Source organism: Panthera leo, chromosome B1 (genome assembly GCF_018350215.1).
Source record: "Panthera leo isolate Ple1 chromosome B1, P.leo_Ple1_pat1.1, whole genome shotgun sequence".
Lineage (NCBI taxonomy): Eukaryota > Metazoa > Chordata > Mammalia > Carnivora > Felidae > Panthera > Panthera leo.
The window spans coordinates 11,695,996-11,718,479 of NC_056682.1; the positions used below are offsets into that span (position 1 = coordinate 11,695,996).

Genomic DNA, 22,484 nt, shown 5'->3' on the forward strand with positions numbered 1-22,484 from the left:
GGGAAAAAAAAGTAGTTCTGGGGATTAACGTGCAGTATGGTGCATGCAATAAAAATACTGTGTTGGAAAGTTGCAGGGAGGAGATCTTAAAAGTTCTCACCACACACCCAAATGAACAGGATGTGAGGTGATGGATGTGTTAACATTACTGGGGTGTTCCTTTTGCAATACATGCTCCTATCAAATCGTACACCTGCAACTTAGACATTATGTACCAATTCTATATCAATAAAGCTAAAAAATAGAGATGATTGCAGCAGGCACTGTTAGGACCACTATCAGATTTCATGCTTTTCTGCTTTCTAAGTGTTGGAGACCCCTCTGGAAAGTTTCAAGGACTTCTTATTTGTGACTGAGTGGTTGCAAAATACTCCAGATTCAAGGATGGGTGGTTGTTGTTGTTGTTGTGTTGTTTTGTTTTTTCTATAAGGTAGCTCACTTTGTCACTTAAATTTAGCTCTGAGCTTTTAGGTAGCTTTTCCCCAACCCCTCTACGAGACTTCTAAATCTGCATATACAGGGTTTAGCATTTGACTGAGGATTTCGTGCAGAGGCTGTTTGCGGAAGTCTGGAGGTTGTCCTTTGCTTAGCTCACTTGTCCAGTACTGTCTTCAAGATTCTGTCTGGTTAAGTAGTCTCCCTACACATGCCCCCCACAGCCCCCCAATTCTGGTCACTGGATTCTCTGCTCAGTGAGACCTCTGTACTCTACCTGGGATCACTTGCCTGAAATGGAACCTGGAAAGTGCTGTTAGGCAGAAAGCCTGGGTGATTGTGGAGGCACACTTCATTGTTTCCTTTCCCTCCTGAAGACCTGTGCTACCTCTTTGCCAAAACTTGTGCAGATTGGCTTCATATATTTCCAGTTGGAGAGTTGGCTTTTGCAGGAGTCCTAGCCTTGTAACAGTTAACTCACTGGTACCCAGGAGGAAGTTGATTCTTTTCAAAATTAATTTCTCCATGTTTTTATATTCCCTCATCATAAAAAGATCAAAAAATAAGATGTTCTTTTTTTAAACAAGGAAAAAAATGAACTACATTAATCTGTTATTAATTGCCAGTGGCCTAATAGTTTCTGAATGCAAAGATAATAAATATTACTTGTACTTAAAAACCTAGGAGGACTACACTTTGAGCCTTGAATAATGGAATAGCTCGTTGAATAATCTAATGACCATGTTACACACCTGAAACTAACACAGCATCATATGCTAACCATACTTTAAAAAACAACAACAGCATGCTATTCTATCATAAAACTTGTGTGGCAACCACTCTTGCTATGTCGGAACTAACAGGCAAAAGTAATTCAATTAGTGAAAATATCTTTAACTGTTTTCACTGTTCACATTTCTCAAAGGGTTTATTGAAGCATTATCTCTGTCAGGGACCTAATTATTTGTCTTCATATTTTAAGCAATTTACCTTTCATCTTGAATCTTGGCTTCCTTGAACTTTTCCTTTCTGTATTTGCTTCAGTTTTATGTACCTTGTGTTTGCTCACGCCATTCCTGTGGATTTTCATTTTCTGGGTTTCCTGTGCGTTCTCTTCATTGCTCCCTTACAATTAATATTCATCACTTTTCACCTCTAGTATATTTATATCTCAAAAGTACATCTAATTGAGCATCTTTCTAATTAGCTCAAGTATTTTCTTTATGCCCTTCCTCATATTCAGGGCATCTGGCTTAGAACCAGATCTTTTATATACTTAAAATCAATTTTACCTAGCATAATTAATACCTTATAGTTTAAAATTTCTACTACCAATTCACTTGGAACTAAAATAATGTTATTAAGTTTACCTTTTCGCTTTTAGGGTAAAGAGTACCCCTTCTCTTACCTTTTGCTCTTGAAACAGTATTCTATCCAGCAGTCCTAGAAATTAAGCTCCAAAGACCCCCCATGATGAATTTTAATGTTCAATGTTGACTTAATGACAACAAATACTAGACCTCTAAGGCAGTTGAAGGCATTTCTTTAGTGACACAGAAGTATCGGGAAGGCTGCAACTAGTTTTTCACTGGATGGTCATTCTTCATCTGTTTCCAGGGCTGCTCTCTTCTTTTGAGTACCTTTGTTTTTCCTCCTTTCCTTCTATCCTCTCGTCTTCATATTTCTTTTCTTCATCTCCTTGAGTCCTTGTAACTACTCCATAAAGGAGCCTTCTGCCTGTAAGTAACTTGGAAATGGAGATACTGGTATGTTCTTGGAGTTACATACGGAGTAAATAAAGTAAAAAATCATACCCAGTTCTCATTCAGGATTCCATGCTCTTAGCCACCAGTATGTATTACCTACAAACTGAAACCTGTAATGACTTTGTAAATAGAATAAAAATCCTTGTAGGGTAAGGGTAAATAGAAAAAAAAAGGTAAATAGGTAAGAACAAAAGGTAAATAGAATAAAAATCTTTGTAGGGTCTTTTTACTGACCAGTAAAACTGTTTCTAATCTTCATGTCCTTATTATAGGTTAAACGATATAATGACAAATGTTGCAGCTATAAAAAAAATATGTTCAGGAATTCGGAAAATCTCACTTGACAGTGAACTTAATGCAAAACCTGAGGCAGTGGTTGAAATTCTTTAATGTCAATTTAAAGCAGAAAATATCCTGGTCCCTGGAATCTATGCTGGGACCACCAACGGTTCTTGAAAAGTCAAAGGAGGGGTGGGTATGTGGCTCAGTCAGTTAAGCATCCGACTTTGGCTCAGGTCATGATCTCACTGGCAGTGAGTGTGAGCCCCACATCAAGCTCTGTGCATACCACTCAGAGCCTGGAGCCTCCTTCGGAGTCTGTGTCTCCCTCTCTCTCTGCCCCTCCCCTGCTCACACTCTGTCTCTATCACTCAAAACATGAATAAAACATTAAAAAATAAGTAAAAGGAAACCACGTTAAATACGATTAAAATTTCTCTTACCCAAATACCCACCCATGCACTTACCCGTTTACTCATTTACTGGTTAAAAACTGAATGATAAGATTATTTGCCCAACACTTGATGCAGTGAGAAGGTAACTGAATAAAATCATGTTCTGCTTGCCCTGAACTTTAAATTACAATGGAAAACTTTGTGTAGAGTTTTCTATCTATAAAGAAGTGAGATTATATGTCGATATCCTTTTACTAAGTTGTTAATATTCTCTGTACTTATTTCTTTTTACTAGAAAAAATATATTTTCAGAATACCCTGAATTTCTCACCATTTTATTTAGAGAATCTAGGGCAATATTTATTCATCACTGTCCAGTAAGAATAGCAAGAATGCCTTTTATTTCTATACCTTTAATTTTTAAGGTTGGCTATTTTTCTGAGTTTGAATTGTATCTGTGAATACGTAGGACCCTCTTAGAGCTCTCTTCTCAGAGATACTGGAGTGGGATTTAGCACAAAATAACTGGCTTTAGATTCCATGTAAGGAGTGTCCTCATAGAAGTTCTGAGAGGCCCTTCACAAGAGTTGTGAGCACAAACCTAATCATTTCCTAAGAAATTAAAGGACAAAAAAAAAAAAATGTTTGAATACATTTATGTCTGTGTGCTTCCATATTCTCTTGGTCAGATTTACTCAAGAAAATGACTGTAATCCTCTACAGAAAATGATTCTAAATTAGGATTAGGCCCCTACAAGTCCTAAAAACATAGTGATTTGCAAAAATCTAAGACCAACAGCTTTGTGCCATAAAGTAAAACGTTCTGACCTATCGGAGAAGCCTAAGTGATTTCATCAGAGAGCAAAAACATTTAATGAAATGGTATTTAGAATTAACAGCTTAATGAATGTTGGTAATAACAGAATAAACTCCCAAGTGATAAGGTGAAAATCGCTCCATTTTTATGGCTTCCTTAAAAGCGACTTAAATGTTAAAATTTTTGTCAGCAGTTCACAAACTTCTTGACTGGAGAGGCTAATAGTGACACCTTAAACTTGGGGGCATATAGTTGGTGTTGGAATTACTCAACTATGCCATTGTAGTGGCGAAGCAGGACAAGACAGAGATGTCGACAGCTAGTGTTCTGTGTCCCAACGAGACAGTACTCCTCGACAGTTGGATGGTGTCTTTGGCTTCATGGGTTACACGTTGCTGACCGCTGTACTAGGTGGAAGTGACTATTTTAAATACAGTGATGAGCAAATTGTGTGTAAGGACCTGTTAGTGTCCTAGTTGCAATATTTCAAGTGCCAACTGACCAAAAAGCTAGCTCCCCAAATGAAGTACATGAAAAGGTGAAATTGGAATAAATGGCGGACTTTGTTTTAATAGTCCTATCTAAGCATGTCTGTTTATAAAGTTTTTTGCACATGGATGCAGACTTTGTTTCATAAGCGTGTGTATTTCAATTTAATTACCCTATGGTCTTATTTTTTCAATACAAAGTTGATATTTAACTTACAAGCTTCTCTTTGGGAAAGGAGTCAGAGTATTTTTATTTGAAATTAATACGTGAAGAAATCAAACTATGAAGTTAAGCAGATACAGTTTGTCTACCATGTGACCAGTATTGTCTCGGGCTCTTTATACTTAAGTCTGGGAACCACTGAGTTGAACTCTCCCATCAGAAAATGAATGTGCGGTCTTAGATTTGAGTTTATTTACAATAACGTGGCTATATGTAGAGCTTTCATTTGTAGATATTAATTGAGAAATAGTTACGTTGGACTTCCGTATCTTAATATTCACCCGCTTCTATTATCTAGTGCTGCTGTCCAATAAGTCATGTGTCAATTGTTTTCCTTCTACGTTTCAACTTTAGATCTGTTTTATGTTTCTCTACTGTTTCTTGTAGCTTCTTCTTGAATTTCTTAATTCCATCTGCTGGTAATTCTCCTTAAAGAACTAAATAAATGAAGCCTAAAATCTTTCCCAGACTTTAAAAGATGTCTAGTACTTAGGCTAATTTATTTCCCTTGCTATTTTAAACTGCTTCTAACTTCTTGAACACTCAAGGAGCTTTTTCCTAGAATTTTTTTTTTTTTCCTTTCTGTGCCTGGACTCTACCCTTTGCCTTCATGTAGGGCTATGCCAGATACCCAGAATCCCTTCCCTGCTCACTGAAGTATTCCTAATGAGAGGTCTCAGAGAAACCAATACTGATCCTTGCAGGCTGATGCACCAGACAGAAAGCCGGTGTTCCCAGGTAAAGGCTCTGTCTTGGAGAATCTCCATTCCTGCTCACTTTAGAGGAGGTATTGGTGTCCTCTAATGATGGGCTAAAAATCCCCTAAGCTAGTGGTTTGCTTCCATGGCGTATACTTTCTGTCTCAGATCCCTAAATGCCCCAGTAAGTTCCGTTTCTGGAGGCTTGCAGCATCTGGTCGTTCACTTGAGTTTACCGGCATCTTCATATTGCCAAAGACCGGTTTACAAACTGTAGGTGCCTAGGGTATGTTACAAATTTTGCACTTTAACTTCGATTAAAACAGCAGGGATTTGGGTCTGGCCCATTTCCCTTGGGGTTGCACCATTTGGCAGTGGTTGATGAGTATGAATAATCAGCATGCCCTGGGGATGGAGAGAACCATGAAAAAAATGCCAGAAAAGAACTCTGTGTTTGAATCTTAAGTGCCAGTCCAGGAGCCTGGTTGGTTTTCCTATACACAGCCTGGTTTGGCCTCGTGTCTCTGGTGGGAGTAAACAAATACTTACCAACTGCCTCGTTCATGGTCCTCCTCTGGGGAGAGGTGAACAAATTCCACAACCCTGGTGAGACTTGTCTGCACACCACAGTCCCTCTGTTGGCTTTGAAAGTGCAGCAAAGGACAAGATACAGACTTTTCAACTTGTACATATTCTTAATGGAATTGCTCTATTACAAAAAGTTATGTAATAGAAAACACTATGCTGAAATCTAACTTAAGCAAACCTTCCTAGCAGATCTAAAGCACATGGGTGTATTTCTTTGGCTAGAGGTGGAAGGCCACAGCCCTTAACCTCCAGAAGATCCTCCCTGTGGATTGGACTAGGAATGAGAGCGCTCTTCAGATAGAGGCCCAGAGCCTCCAAACAAAGATGAAACCTCTAAGTGTTCCTGTATCACATGTACTCTTGTGATAGGAGGAACGATCATTGAAATAGGGAAGCTTGGGTATTAGTATCACTGAACCCTTAGTTAATTGATCCCAGGTATAATTAGCACATACTTTCTTTTACCGTACATATGTAGTTGGCTGTACATTTTTAATATATGCAGAGTAGGCAGTCTTCCAGGATTGATTCTTTGTGATGAATCATTTGTGGTTCTGATACTATTTTCACCTGGCTCTAGATTTACTCAGATGGAAATTGTGTAACCCTAAAACGCTGATCCTGATAAGAAACAGTGGACTTCTGTAGAATCAGGCAGCTCTGTGAAATGTTAAGACCAGAACAAGGACTCAAGGTCCCATGTAACACACGCTTGCTACAAGACTTCAAAATGTTAATCCACATAGAAAATTGAACTTACCCAGTGTTTGCTTGAAGCTTTATTTCTGGTTACTTCTGACAACTTCACCTTTTCCTCACCAACCCAGTTCAGGGAAGACTACAGATGTGTTGGGCTTATTTCTAACACTGATGTGGGAGCCCCTTGAGAATTGAGGCCCTATTTTAATCTTGTGTACTTAAAAAGACCCAGTTGAACTAATGATCTTGGATCCTAGCTCTTTATTACAGGTGTGCCTGAGTACATGTTAAATAAGAACACTTCTGTTAAAAATAAATGGCAAAATAAATGTCATATTTCAAAAATTTCACTTGGTATGTTAGTTGAAGTAGAACTCTGTCTACTAGTAAAGCCTGAAATGGATTTCAGGGATTCTGAATAAAGACCCCTAAGTGCTGAGGCTTGCACTTCTTCTCTACTGTACATTGTTAGTATTATTGTCACCTTTGTTTACCTCTTTGGTTTTCAAAATTTATTTAGAACGGAAAATGACCAAGACCAAGAATAATTCAAGGAACGAGAGAGGAAGCATTAAAAGAGACATTAAAACAACCCCAAACTTAAGGGAGCTGCACAAACATCTACAGACTACAACCAGTTAAAATGAGGTTTGAAATCCAAGGCAAAGAGAACATTCTGTGTCTGAAAATCGACAGTGGTTAAGATAGTCTAAAGGATGCTCTCAAGGGGGAGAGGTAAGAGGCAAAAAAATGAATAAATAAAAATATGAAAAACAAAAGTAACAATTACCTTGCACTTTGTCTCTGGGAGATGCAAGCATGATGAAAAAAGCAAGTCCGGAGTTGGAATTGGAGTTGGTATAATTGAAGAGCTTGCAAGGAACTTGGGAGCACAGTGGTAATTGTAAAGCAATCTGGCATCATGATTTCTAATTATTTCTCTTTAGGTATCTTTACGTTCCTATTGAAAAACTGTTAGCATTTCACTGTTGAAACAGAAATTCATGTCTGGTCATCCTAAACAGGAATAGATTTCTCTTGGAAAACAATACTATCAGGAAGAATTTCAGTTGTGTGTTCACTAAATTGTCTAGTAATTTGAATAAGGAACAAATCTGTCTATATTATAAGATGTGGAGATTAGGAGAAGCAGAATGTTCCTCACCTCCCCGTTGAAGGACCTGTTTTGTGTGGGTGATGCCTTGAGGCACATGCTTGAATAGCAGATGGTTTGGTATTGTATTTACTAAACTACTTAATTTTTGGCTGAGTGGTATGTACTAACTAAAGGCAGATACTGAGTAGTTCAAGGTAATAGAAATGATTTTTAGACGTTGTGTGAAAGAAGAGAGTTGCAATAATGCACCAAGCCATGGAGAAAAGCTTTAGGGGGGATATACAGACGTCTTGTGGGGAATTTGATTGAGTTTCTGCTGTGTAGATAAATGACTCTTTTTCTCTGATACCCCATGAAACATTTTGATAAAAATATCTGTATCTAGTTCATGTTTGTTAAGATGGGCTTGTGCTAAGTATGGCTTCAAAGTAGGCACAGTAGAGAGGTGGAGAGGCTTGAACCAACACAACTGGGTTGTAGAGAAACAACTAACTTTGCCATTTTGTGTGGCAAACACATGATGAGGCGGTCTATGGACAGATACAGTAGGGTGTTAAATAGAAACGGTGCAAAAAAGAACAACTTTCTAAAAAGGCACATTATAAAATGCTCAGAAGTAGATGACATCGGACCAAGTCCATTAGGCAAGACCACTGATACCATGAGAAACTGATGAAAAGCGCATGAGTGTATGTTTCCCAACATGAAGAATGGAGGTATGTAAGGTCTAACAAGAGTTCACACTTCTCTGAGAGCTACAAGAATTCTGAAGTCTGTGGTACCGTAGTGCACTGAACACCAGCAGTTTATTTCAAGGAGACCAAACCAACACAATACATGTTAAGTAACCCAAAATAGTCCATACCCTTGGATTTATACTAGTGGCTTAGCTACCTAGTGGCTCAAACCCTTGTCTTCCATATTGAAGCTAGAGTTTTTATTTTTTTGTTTTTTGGGGTTTTTTTAGTGTGTTTTTTTTGAGAGTGAGTGTGAGTGAGCACGGGAGGGGAAGAGAGAGAGATAGAATCCAAAGCAGGTTTGCACTGTTGTTGCGGAGCCCAACATGAGGCTTGAACTCCAAAACCATGGGAACATGACCTAAGGTGAAGTCAGACACTTAACCCACTGAGCCACTGAGGCACCCCTAGAGTAACTTATTTAAAATTAATCTTTCGATCAGTGGTTGAAGCTTTACCATGTTCTACAGAAAAGCCAGCGGTCTACATAGGGTTTCCTCCCCGGATCCCTATGGGTGCCTTTTTAAGCATTTCTCACTATCCAATAAATGCAGGTGTTAGCCCATTTTTTTTTTTTGTTACTGGAATACACGAACTATTAGCTCTCTTACAAATAGGGTTTTCTCACGTTACCCACTGAAGAGAAGTCCAGCAAAATAGACCCCGCTTCTTCCACAAAACAAATGCCGAAGCTCCATGATGGGTGAGATGCTGGTCGTCGGTGCTCGGAGAGCACTCCAGATGTGGTTTGGCCTTAGCAGACTGTTTGAATACGTTTTATTACATGCTAATGTTTATCTCAGCCATAAAACATTTTCTGAGGTTAGGAACTCTGTCATTCATCTGTTGTGACTCCCAAGACAATTAGAGAACCATAGAGAGCAGGAAGTCAATAAATGTTGGTGGAAGTCAAGTTGAGTCATTAGGAAAAGTAGAGAATTTACAATTGATCCTATTACCTATTCTTGGCTTCTGCTAGCATGTTTAATTGCCTGTACCACATAGAGTCATTTGGCAGTAAAGAACGCTTTCACTGGAGAATGATAATATATTGAAGTTCTACTTGGTGGTATTATTTGAGACTTTATGAAACGGTCCTTGATTTTTCTCAATTACTTGCCAATTCTGGTACTTGGGGTCCAGAAATAGCCTTCAGAAAGTCCTCACCATTCCTATTTATTGCTGGAACTTTATTTTAGGTCCTAGTTACAAAACCATGTAATGGGCTTGGTTTTGTTTGTTTTTTTGTGTGTGTGTCGTTTTTTTTTTTTTTTTACTTACCCTGTCTTTTCGCTCAAACTGTAGATAAAGCTGGTCTCAGAAGGTACAGAACAGTATTTCCTTGGCCTGAGGTAGCATTCCAAATACCTACTTACGAGTTCAGTGTTCTCTTACAAACTGCTGCAGCCCGCCCCCCAACACACACATTTCTTACACATCCTACTTCTTTTGTACAGGTTTCAGCCACAGAAATCTTTCAGTACTTGTTGTACTTCTCACTGTTTCTTTGTTTTGCTTTTATTTTTCATGACTGTCTTGTTTCTGCTCCCATTGTCAAGATGCCACCCATTCCTCATGCCCCAGTTGACAGGTCTCTTCCCTATAGCTCTAATCAGAATTAACCTCTGTTAAGACCAAATATTTCCTGCTGCAGCTGTTGATATTTCTATTATTTATTTATTTATTTATTTATTTATTTATTTATTTATTTTGAGTAGGTGAAGATGCCTTTAAACTTCTGAGTTTATGTTTGGTATTATCACTAGTATTACTCTAAAAGTCCATGTTGAAGGTAAGAATCTTTGACTTGGAAGGGATCATGCCGTCTAAATTCCTCAACTAAAGAACTAGGGTACAGAAAACTATTTCTGAAAGGAATCAAAATGTGAGGATACAGCTGGGTAGTTTATCAATGTATTTCTCTTTGCGTGGTACCTTTTGCTTAATATATGCCCTAATAGTTTTGAGTACCAGAAGCACTCTACCATCACTTTCAGTGAGCATTTTCTGCAAACTTGGAACTCCGTATCTGCATCTCCAGTATGGTGGTCACTAGCCACATATGGCTCTTAAGGACATGAAGGGGGTCTAGTGCAGCTGAGGAATGAAATTTTAAGTTCCAGAGAATTTAAGCTTGTATAACAACATGTAACTAGTGGTTACTTTATTAAACAGTGAAGTAGACTAAATGAGCATTTTTTAAAAGGATAGGGTTGCCCTTGAGAAAGGGAATATGCAACACCAAAACTGTTGTGGTCAAAAAGGAACAAACACCTGATAGTTTTCTTTTGATTTTGAAGGACCTTGTGGTCATTGCAGAAATGAGCTATAAGTCATTGAATAATGATATTGGACTCTTTACCCTGACACACAACAAACAGTAACCTTGAGTTGCAAGTAAATATGCAGTTGTAAATTATGTGTAACAGGTAACTAAGGAGAGGAATTGATCCAGTCCGTTGCAATTGGAAGAATGTTCTTTAATGAGAAATAGCTCAAAAGGAAAGAAGCCTGGGGTTTTGTAGAGGCAGGTGTACAGGGCAGGGCATCATAAGGATGGAATTGAGTCTTAATCTGAGGAATCAAAGTGCATAGATAGGAGAACACAAAAACAGGGTGGTCCTTAGTTTAGTCATTTCTCTGAATGCACAAGGAATTTTGGCACCCGCTCATACTTTCCAGAAAGATTGGCATGGATATGGATGTACACATGGAAAATGTCACGAAGAATACAAAGTTTACAAATGTTCTCCATTTGTATTTCCTCATTTCTGTTCAAAGGTCTGGAAGTCCAGGCATAGAACTTTTTCTTTGTTTTCTTACTAAATTTCCAGTAGGAGTTTTGTTTGCTTGGGAAAACTTGAATTAGAGATTCTTTAAGCAAATATCATAGAATATAGAATCAAATTCTGAAACCTTTATTGAAGATAAATTATATACTGGGCAAGTCATAATAGAATATATGATCTTTTCTATTAAAAAAATGTTACAAGGAAGCAAACAAAGGCTGTAGTTGAAGTGACTGGCTCCATTTATATCTGGACCTAGTTACTAGTAATGGCTATATAACTTTGGCATCTCCTCAGCCCTATGGTTACCAATAGTAATTGGCTTGAAATTTAGGATGGTTAGGTAAACTAATATCCACCCTTAGATTTCTATAAATATTTTTGCACTCAATGTGTGGTCATCTCAAATTTGAAGCTCTTGTTTGAAGCAAACAGATACTGTTGATGAAACATTTTACCACACACCTCTGTATGATAGGTCTAAAAACAAAGTATTAGGCTCTCTCCCTGAATTACACATGCACAGTTATATCTCAGACTCATCAAAGCAATCATATACACACCAGTGAGAAATTAATGGTAACTCATGGATATCTTAGGACTTGATTTCTGCTAACTCGGTTCCACACGATAATATGGCAGTAAGAGGAGATCCCAGATCTCTTGGTCTGTCCCCTTCCCACCGCAGTTCCAACAACTTCAGCCTACCCATCTGTCCCAAGTTCTGTGTTCCTTCTCCCCAAGGCGATGCCCCTGGGCCAGTTCTCAGGCCTAGGAAGGACGACTGGAGGAAGAGATTTAAGGAGGCCTTAGAAGCTGAGTCAGTGATGGTGACGGATTATGGTCTTGGATTAAAGATGTAATAGGCTCTGGATCGCCACATAATGTTTGCCTTGTGTATCCCTTACACCTTGGGGAGTGATAGGACTTGAGGAAATAAAGGCTAAGGTTCTCTAAAGGGCAGAGCCCAAAGTAGGGCTGCCTCTTGGTTAGTCTAACTTCGAATAAAACACTGTAGGCTCTTTGGTATCTAGAAGCACTATGAGGGCTTGTGTGGAAGGGGCTGATTCTGAAGGCATAAAGACCAAGGAGCTCCTACAATATTCCAGTCAACCAGAATTGAGAGAATGGAAGTCCACATGAAGATGTGGACAGACTGGGGAGATAGGTAGTATGATCACTAAAGCTCAATGGCCAACTGCACCCCTACAGGAAAGGAAAAAGTGGAAACTGGGATGAATCTGAGCTCTTGGTAGGGAGGCTGGTAAACAGACAGACTGGTTCTAGAGCTCTGCCTGCTATATACTGTATCTTGGTTTCTAAAACCATGTGCAATGGAAATCTGGACCAGGATTCTTTGAAGAAAATGAAGCTGTAAAACTAGAAAATGAAAACAAATCACATTTTTCAAGCATTATTTGTTAAAGGAATACATAGATTGAAGGCCCATTATTTGTCCTTGTTAAGTATACTTAAAAGACCTGATTATGATTTAATGTGATACAGTTTTAAATATCATCCAGACATAAGCTATTGGGATCACTCAAAATCCCACCAGTTACAAGTAACCAGATTAAACTCCTCTTAATCACCTAGTGCATGGTCTTTGTTGAAGATCTTGAACCCAACTTGAGCCCTTAGCATTGAAAGTCTTTAAGTTGCAATACCTTTGGTATAACCAGAACTCTTAGAAATAGAAATGACTACTGTTTAAAACAAACCTACGATAATAACCACTGAAATGGAAAGAAATTGTTTAATTTCTTACATAAGTTTTATTACAACAGTTTAGATACTTGTCATAAATATCACTCAAAAGACAATTATTTGAATGGCATTGCCTCTAACAAAGCTATGTAAACAGGCTAAAATAATTAGGAACTAAAACGCGTATGTTGTGAACTTAATACTAGACTTTCAGTTACAATATTGTATTGTGTAACTTGATAGTTTATTATTGCTGCCCTCATTAAAATAAACCCTCCTTATAGCACTTATAATGTTGGACTCCTACAGATAATATTATAATGAGGGTATGATGCATTTTGATGGAGATACCACAAGGGAGAAATTTAATTTAATTAAACTGGTCTTCATTAAAGTATTGCATTCAAGTGAAGTAATTATATGGTGCATACAGTATAGAAGAAATCCTGCTGTTTTACAGGGAGAACATTCACGATACACTAGCCATGATTTCATTAGAGTGCCTTTCTCAGTAATTAGCCTATGACATGGATGTAATGATAAAGCAGACAAATGAACATTACTTCATACCCTGGTTTTTAAAATAAAGAACCTCCTAATTCTATAAATGCATATGGAATTTTTATACATGAGTATATATGCACATCACATACATAGTTTCATATGAACATAAAACAATATGTGTAAAATTAAAAATAGATGGGTGTTAATGTTTATGCTCCCTTAACAAAACATACATGGATGTATGCCAGTATTATAAATACAGTTTTTGGAGACATACCTGCTATAAAGGAGTCATGAATCAACCTATAGGTAATCAGTTTATTGCTACAGTGTCAAAACCAAAGGAATGAATGGGGTGTGTGGATAGGCACACATAGAATGTGAAATTGTGGAAAATAGCTATGATCATGAGAGTATCCTGCTGACAGCTCCCCAAGTTAATATTTTATACGTAGACAAGAAAACCAGAATTTAGATGTTAATAAGCATGAGGAAGAGAATTTGAATTATTACTGCTACTTTCAGATTCTCAAAATCAATAAAACCTGTGAATTATCATTCTAAATGAATCCATTAGTTAATCCGGGTGCTCAACTGGGTTTATATATCAAAACTGGCAAAATGCAAAATAGTGTTTAACTTGATCTCTTGGCTTCAGTATCTATCTAGGATTCCTTGTTTCTTCAGCCACCCTAGTGAAAACCTCTTACGGAGTCTTCTTCCCTGGATCTCTCCCCCATGTTGGTTTTTTGCATGGCACCTGTATTCATTCACTAATAAGAGAAATTAGGGACTGAGTTTAGAACCTAGCTCAGAGATGTTCTACTAGTTGCAAAGATTCACTGAGCAATCGTTTTTTCTTCAAGACTGAAAAATGTTGTGCTGACCATCCTGGACAGGCACAAGTTTCTAGAACAGGATGTTCAACTTAGCTCCCACTCATGCACTACTTTTGTACCGTTGATTATATGTTCTTGACTGCCAAATGCATTCTCTGACAACCAGGATCAAGATCTTCTTTCCAGGAGCCTTTTTAACCTCTTTACGTATCTCCAGTAGCCATGTTAAAACAAACTGGCCTTAAATCCTATTCGCTTCTTCCTGCACGAGCACCCTATTTTCCCTCTGGAGTTTTTTGTTTATAACATTTCCCATCTAGCAAACAAAACCAGAAACTCCTTTATCACTTGTACTTAGACAGTTTATCAAATGGCCATTAGAATTCATGTCCTATGGGGATGCCAATCTGGATATCCCTATATACTTGGAGATACACTTTGCTCTGGGTACACTTGAATTCCAACTAATGGTGTCTTATTTTAGGCTTTTGGTATTTAGTGTCAGGACTGTTGGCATCACCAGTTTCCTGGGTATATAACCGGTGTCCTAGCAGAGGGATTCATGCACAGAAAGACCATGCACTTAGGTCTGGTACTCTGAGATCATGTCTTGAGATTCATTATATCTGAGGTGTTTCATAAGTGAAAGTCAAGAGCTGATGGAACATAGGCTGGGGGAGAAGATCAGGACCTGTCAACAGGGAGACTGAAGAGAGAAACATATTGAGTATATTCAGCATTTTTTTCTTTCCTGCTTCTTACAAAAAAAGGGCGGGGGGCTTCTTGTTCATATTGTACTGAGCCTGTTGCATAGTCTGCCCTGACGGTAAGTTTCTGTCTCCTTTCCCTCATTTTGGCTTGCCTTTTCCCTACTCCATGTCGACATCTGATGTGTCCTACCCTCATGGCACTGGGCACGCCTGCCTGAATCCACCTGTCTGGCAGTAGGAAACCACCATTCCCTGGTTTTCTCTTTCTATCCCCTTGGTTATCTTGCTTTTATCTCTGGATCTTTAGCATGTTAATAGATGCCACCTGTAACAATTGAAATAAATCCTCTTAACCTGCAGTTTCTTGCTAAGACCTCTGTGTCCCTGTGAGTAATGCCAGTGGCTCTCAGGAAATGGGCTTCGCATTTGCTTCCCTTAGATTCCTTGCCTTCTGTAATGCTTAAGTGCTTGTTTCACTTGGGTTTATTACACTTCTTAATCCTCAAGAGCAGAATCCATATTAATGGTCAGTATATGCCCAGCTCTAGAACACTTACTTAAATGCACTGGAAGTTCACTGTAGGTTCTTGGGCCTTCTGTTGCTTCTTCATGATCCGTTGTTGGTATTTGATTGCCAAGCAAATGAGATCCAAAATTGGTGTGTAGGTCTACAATTGCATACTCTTGGTAAAAGAACAAAGGACAAAGGAGTAGTTGGCTTTTGAACAGGAAACCCCAGTTTCACTTGATTAATTGACGTAAAAAGGACTATATGGATTATTAAAGATGTCAAGACAAAATTGAATCAACCCCCTTTGAATAAGTACTTGTTTTTAAGATGACACATTGGAAGACTTGGGCATAAGTTTGAACGTTGACACCAAAACAGATTTATCTGTGTGTGAGAGAATTGGTTTTAATGAATGAATAACTTAGGATATTCAGGCTCAGGATGATTTTAGTATTGAGAAAATAGTGGCAGAATTGTATTGCTAATACAACTACTGTAGCAGTTAGTTAGAAAATAACCTTAGACTATGAGTGTTCATAAGTTTAAGAAATAAAGTAATATATTTGAGTTTGAAAAGGTGTTTCTCTATATTTTCCCCAAGCCCTGGTAGAAATGTCTATTTTATCACTTCTGTTCTCTATCCATTTATTTTGCCTTCTTGTTCGTGGCATAAACATATATCTGAGGAGTTTAGAAAATGTGCCTGCTAACTTTTCTTGATGCTTTTATATGTATGACCATTAGGCTCTGAGGCAAGGAGAGTGCACACAGAATCATGTTTTTTCCTTTGTACATATTCAAAGACCTTTTCTCCAGCAGCAGGCATTCCACAGGAGGCTTAAAAGCTTTTGTAGTTTCTAAAATGTTGTTCACTGCTCAGTTTCTTAAAAGTTAGAAACAGAAATCAAAATAAAAGCTATTCTGGTTCACTACACAATGTGTTTTATTTCCCATCTTTTTGGCATACAGTAGAATGTTCGATAATGTAGTGCAGGTATTTCTAATGAAAACTAAAGAGGAAAGCAGGTTGGATTTGCAAAGAAATAGGTAGGATGATCAGGACATGGATGGTAATTAAATTGGGGTTTCTGGGCTACAGTAACTTCCAGTTTTACAATTGGCTTGAAGCAGCAGGATATCCTTTGCATCTCTGAAAATTGTTGCTGGTATATAGTACAGTGTGACCCTCTTTTTCAGAGGAGGGTGTTGAGGTTCAAGAAGGTTATTGGGTTTGCTTAGAATTTAAGAAATGGAAGGGCCGGAATTCCAAGACAGGTCTCCCGATACACAATCTGGTTCTCCTTAAGTACTGCTCATGGCTAATAATTGTCAGAGACCTTTTCTCCCCGTTCCTTTGTCTTCACATTTATCAGGGCTCCAAGAAATGGTTCAACAATGATGAAAATAAACTTTGATGGTAAAGTATCAATGTAAGCTTCTCAGATACCATCTCCTTTGCAGATAATGAATGCAGATTCCTTCTTTGGGATTTTCCCAAAAGCCTATTTAAAGATACTTTTTAATACTATAAACTTCAGCCTGAAAATGCCTTCCATGATACAATGAAAGTCATAGTTAATTGCATGTAAGTAAAAAATGTTCTGTGCTTTGCCAGTATTCATATCGGGTGTACTCACTGGAAGTAATGTCTAATCCCTAAACTCATTTGTAAAATGAAGATAGTACCTACAATAAACGATAAATGCAATCGTGTATACAAAATCAAGCTATTTGACAAGTAACATTCGACAAATCCTATCTTAAATGTATTAAAGACCACAGGAAATGACAGAACGAGAGTCAAGTTCAAATAAAAACTTTAGAGGATGATTCAGACTCCTCTACATTCCCCACATGGGGCTTTTCATTTCAGTCCCTTCTCCCCACCTGTCTCTCCCCAGTATTCAATCCCCATGGTCGTCCACCGTCCAGACACCCTCCCCCTCCTCCAGGGCCACATCTGCTGTCTCTTCCTCTGTCCTTTCATGTTTTTTTTTTTTTTCCAGCCTCTTGTTGTCATGATGTACAAGATATTGTAAGTGACACGCAGAAGCAATTCATTACAATAAGGAAAAATAAAGAATGTTATGTTTAGCTGCACGTAAAATACAGATGATTGTTCCAACAACTGTGTGTGCTGACTAAAAGTTCATCAGGCAGGGCAATTTTTTAGTAACTTTCATCTTGATGTAACAAATCCAACACAACAACTTGCATCTGTTTTCTTGCTTGATTCATGAAATATGATGGTCAGGGTTCAAACATACTCCCATGATCTTAGCCAAATTCTGATGATACCCCAAAAATCTAGGAGAGAGGGAAAAGCAAAGGACTAAAATACTATGTAATGGCCTTAGAATTAAGGGTGCGTAAAGGTGGCTCACGTTCAACTAAAATTTAGGTGTTAACTGGCTCCATGTAATGTTGGAACATTTGTGTACCTCTGAATAGAGAAAGTCTTAATGCAATGCTTAGAGACAGTTACTGTAGAGTAATTTAACCATTATACATACATTTATATAAAATCCTGTAAGCATTCTTCAGGAGTTGACTGAAACCCGTCTCCTAAATGACTATCCTAGGACTCTGTGCTTCAGTACTGTAGGTCTAATATGCACCAGGAGAAGAGAAACCTTTACATTGCTAGAGTGCAATCATACTAAAAGTGCATTAATTATAAATCCTACCTAGGTGAAGAGAAGGAAATTCAACTGTTGATTTCACATAAACCCCACCTACAGTAAATATCTCTAATGTGCTAATATTTTTCACTGTAACATTTAGGATTGATATGGACAGCCTATTGGCTAAGAGGCTGCTGCTTTCCTCTTTCAGGTATAAAAATATTAAAATTAACAAGGTAACTGAACATAGATTATTTTAATCTTTGTACATTATCTGATATTTACGTGCTTTCAAAATATCCATTCAAATAAGCTTAACGTAAATGTAAATCAAAGATCAGACTCCATGTAAATTATACTCAATTCATTTCTGATTATGTGAAGCAAATGACTCAAAAGCTTACGCTCTTGGGGAATTAGTTTATCCTATGAGAAAGGATGTTCTTTCATGCACTGTTTAATCTTTCATCAAATTATCTTATTGCTCCTAAATCTTAAGGTACCATTTACAGTGTCATATCTGAATTCAGGAGGATCTAGGATTCTCTATTTCAAGGTTTCTGGTAAAATTGACATTAACTTACTTTACACTCCAACTAATGTACTAATGAATATTCTTTGAGGAATGATTTTTTCACATCTATTTGCTGATCTGCTATGTGTACTTTTTGAAAGTATTACTTTGCTGCACTTGCACAAAATGCCTGCCATTCATTGCTAACTTACCCTAATTAACTGTTTCTTAATTGTTTTGTCCGTAAGTATATACACGGAGACTTGTTAAATATCTGCTAAGAAAGGTTAAAGATATAGGTGGGGACTCCTTAAAATGATGAGGATCTTTTCTATATACTCTTATTGAAGAGAGTACTCAAACCTCTCAAATGACGTGTTTTTTGTAGCAATGCTGAAAGTGATAGGAGTTTGCTGTTTACTAGTCAGAAAACATTATAAAGAGGAGACGCCAAATGCAGCACTGAGAATAAGGGGTCCAAATCCTTCAATGTATTTTGTGGTAACCTCCATTTCTGCATAATTGTTATGAAAGAGAAGTAATCTCAGCTGGGTTTGCCTAGGTACTCCTTTCTGCCTCTTTATAATGTTTAATTTCTGTAGTGGGAGCCCCGAAAATGGAGTGATGCCTTAAGGTTACTTTTTTCTCCAGTCTGACCTGGCATAAATCTGATGCCACCTGTGTCTCCATGTCTAAAATCTAAGAAAAGCAGGTCTCGTAGTGCCAGCAAGCATGTTTTCACACATTTTGTAGAGCAACAGCAACTTGTGTATGAAGTTAGCTACGTCCTAGAACCTGTGAGACAAGCGCTCCTATTCGTCGAACATAATCTTGTCTTCCAAACACGAAGTCTAAAACTTCAGGTGTCCGTGATTTATTAATTGTATGGGCTACTATGTTCTTCTGAAGGTTAGTTTCTCAAAATAATTGGTTGGATTCCTGGTTTGTTTTTGTTTTGAATGAACTCCATTTAAATGGACCATTAAAACAAGTAATTCAGACTTCAGATGTCTTAGCATATCATTCAAATGCGTATTTTCCCCAGTGTCTAACATCTGGCTGTCTGTTTGCTCTGATTGTTTGCTAGCTGCTGCAGTTACATCTGTAGTCCTAGAGAAGGACCAAGAATTATTCAAGGCTCAGCTCAGATTGATGTGTCTTCATTCGATTGTCTGCTCTCTTTTCCTTCTTGGTATTTCAGTTGCTTCTTGCTGCACTTCTCCATCTGTCTCCTTGAGTTTGCTGTCCGACTTAGAGGGCTCTCAGCTTGTTGCTTCAATTATCTTTTCAGTGGACCCCCACCAGCTTGCATTGTTTCCTGCTGAGGCTCCCCATTTTCCTGCTGCTCTGGGCCACTATTCTTTGCTACCCCCTCCCTCCAGACTCTCTTTATCAAGTAGTCCCCTGGTTGAACTGTTGTTTGTAGCTCTGTGGATTTCCTGCTGATTTGATCACTAATTCCCTACTGATTTTTGTTATTTGGTTATTTCATTTTCTCCCTAATTCTATCATCAGGATGGTGGCATTATTTTGTAAGACCCAGTGTTAGGAGAGCAATTTTCCCCAAAATTGTTAATCTAGAATCTATTTAGTTGGTTTCTCTATTCAAAATGATCAAGAGTGAACTAGAGTCCCCACTGTGTCTACTGGGAAAAAATAGACTTCTATTTGACAAGGTGTTTATATAAATGCTACACTGTGTCTAGTTGTTGTGATGTTAGCACTTCAATTCCAAAGTATTCCCCCAGTGACTTGTTAAGCAACTGGCTCCTTTCACAGACTTCATGGTGATATCCTGAAGGTGGTTACCTTAAAAAGAATTGACATTACTATTTACATTTTAAGAACGATCCAGGTGTTTCTTCTGATCGAGCAATCTTTGGCATCACGCCTTGATGACGAGACAGCCCTATTCTCAAGAATGTTATTCAGTCTAGATCTAAGGAACTTAATAACATTAATATTTTTGTAGGCGTAATACAAGAATTTTGAGGGACTCCACCAGGACTCTTAACTCCATAGACACCAATATTAAGTTTCACATCAACTTTTAGTGTGATTTCCTGGTACTCAGAAAAATTCCCACAGCATGGATTTTCTAAGAAAAAAGATTGTATTTTTGTATCTTAAGAAAAGTTCTTTAAAAGCTTAACCTTATGCTAGAAATGACAAATGCATTTATCATGTGTAACTTTTGCCCAGATACACCAATGTAGTGTAAACAATGAAAGAGTAGAATATAAGTGTCTGGGAGAAAGACCTTCCTCTGTTCTATGGTCCTTCTAGTAGGTTTTAGAATCACATTGCCATGAGAAGATGAACAGGAGAAATCCAAATTTGATAAGCTTCTGTATAGGGAATCCACACAGACAGGAGATTCCAAACCCAGTGAGGCAACATGAAGCTTGCATGAGGTAGGGAGAGGAGTAGAGTCTGAAGATAAAAAGGGAGAAGGCTGTCAGCAAGGTGCAAGGAGAGGATTTGAAAAACAAGGTTGCCTTCTTACGCAGATAACATTTTTTGTGTAAAGGGAAGTCTCTGTTACAGCTCTCTACCTGGTACAAGTTGTTCTTGCCTAGGAAACTTAGTTGAGGAGGAGGCAGAGAACTTTTCCTGCATCTGCTGGGTTCTCATTACTTGCAACTCAAAATAATTCTTATGCTAAAGGGGCCCATCTTGGGGAGCCTGCCCTTGGCCTGTACATAACTATGGGAGTTGAATCTGTATAGACCTTAAGTACAATGGAAATAACATGAGCTTTGTAAGTAGACTTTTCTGTGTTTATTTTTTATTTTATTTTATTTTTTTTATCTTTCTATGTTTAAATAAAGCCTTCGATATGTTTCGGTATGTCATCTCCAAGATCGGTCGGCTCTAAACCAGTTTTTCCCATCACTTTCAAGGGTGGTTTTTTGTTTTTTTTTTTTTTTTTTTTTTTTGTGGTTTTGTTTTTTTGTTTTTTGGTGCACTTGTTTTCAATATTAAAACACTGAAAAAAAAGCCTGCACAATCTTAATGTATTAGCTGTACAAACAAGAATAAAGCTACTCTGGTTTAAGTGTAAGAGGGGGACCCGGAGTTGGGTTTTTCTTCCAGACAGGGTAGGTCTGGGAAACTTCTTTCTCCAAGCTTCTGTAGTACAGTTGGAAAGCCTCTGGAATACTTCTCTCCTTGAATTGATCGTTAAATGCAGCAGACGGTGCTTCTGTGGTTCCCCTTGGTTACTGGGTTTCAGGTGTGCTTCCATCCCACAGACTAAGGATCCATCATTTGAGTACCAACTTCTTCTGCTCTTTCCCTCTGGGAAGTAGAGAGTAGTAAGGACAAAGCTCAGCGATAGTCAGACTCTAGCGTATCCCCACACCTGCCTTCCCCCCAAGTACAGTCTCAACACTATAAGGAACTCTGGTAACACCATGACCCGGCCCATCGTGTGCTCAGCACTGTCTACGTCAGTCCCCCGAAAGACCTTATACTCGGTTCCTTCCTCATCACCCTGACCTCCTATTCCTGGGACTCTGCTGTCTTTTAATCTGATAATGTACTTTCTTACACAACACCAGAATACTTCCATGCCCTAGGGAATGCCCTATTTACACCACACCCTTGTGCTCTACTTGGAAGGTTTAAAATTCCGTATGGTTACTCAATGACCGTTTCTGCCAATTCTTAAGGAGCTGAAGATGATTTTTGTCCCTTAAAATTAGGACTTCCAGTCTCAAATGTTTGGCAGATCTTCTGTATCAGTATATTTTTACTGGCGTACCCATTATGTTCTACCTCCTTCCTCAGTATATAAATCCCTCTCTTCATCCCCATCTTCCCCATCTGCTGATGACCTTTCTTCCCACAAAACTGAGAGAAGCCATTAAGGAAGAACGTTTACCTTGTTCTACTCACAACAAACCCTGACTGTATTCTTTTTTCTTCTACCTTTTCCTTGGATGAGCACTCTGCCTTCCTACACGTGCTATTATGTGTCTCCTCGTTCCATTATATCTAAAGACAATTCCTGAGCAGTTACATTCTTTCCTTATTGTATGC

The 22,484-nt window shown here is 38.2% G+C and overlaps 1 long non-coding RNA gene across 5 annotated transcripts in view; it reads left to right on the forward strand.

The window, feature by feature from the left end:
* The window catches only part of LOC122217350, a 452,982-nt gene that overhangs the window by 246,021 nt on the left and 184,477 nt on the right, over positions 1–22,484 (forward strand). For 4 of the 5 annotated variants that reach the window (XR_006201428.1, XR_006201426.1, XR_006201427.1 and 1 more), the window contains exon 4: positions 6,909–7,123. The exons of the other annotated variant lie outside the window; for it this stretch is intronic. This is a non-coding gene — a long non-coding RNA (uncharacterized LOC122217350). The remainder of the gene's footprint in view (positions 1–6,908; positions 7,124–22,484) is intronic. 5 annotated transcript variants of the gene reach the window in all.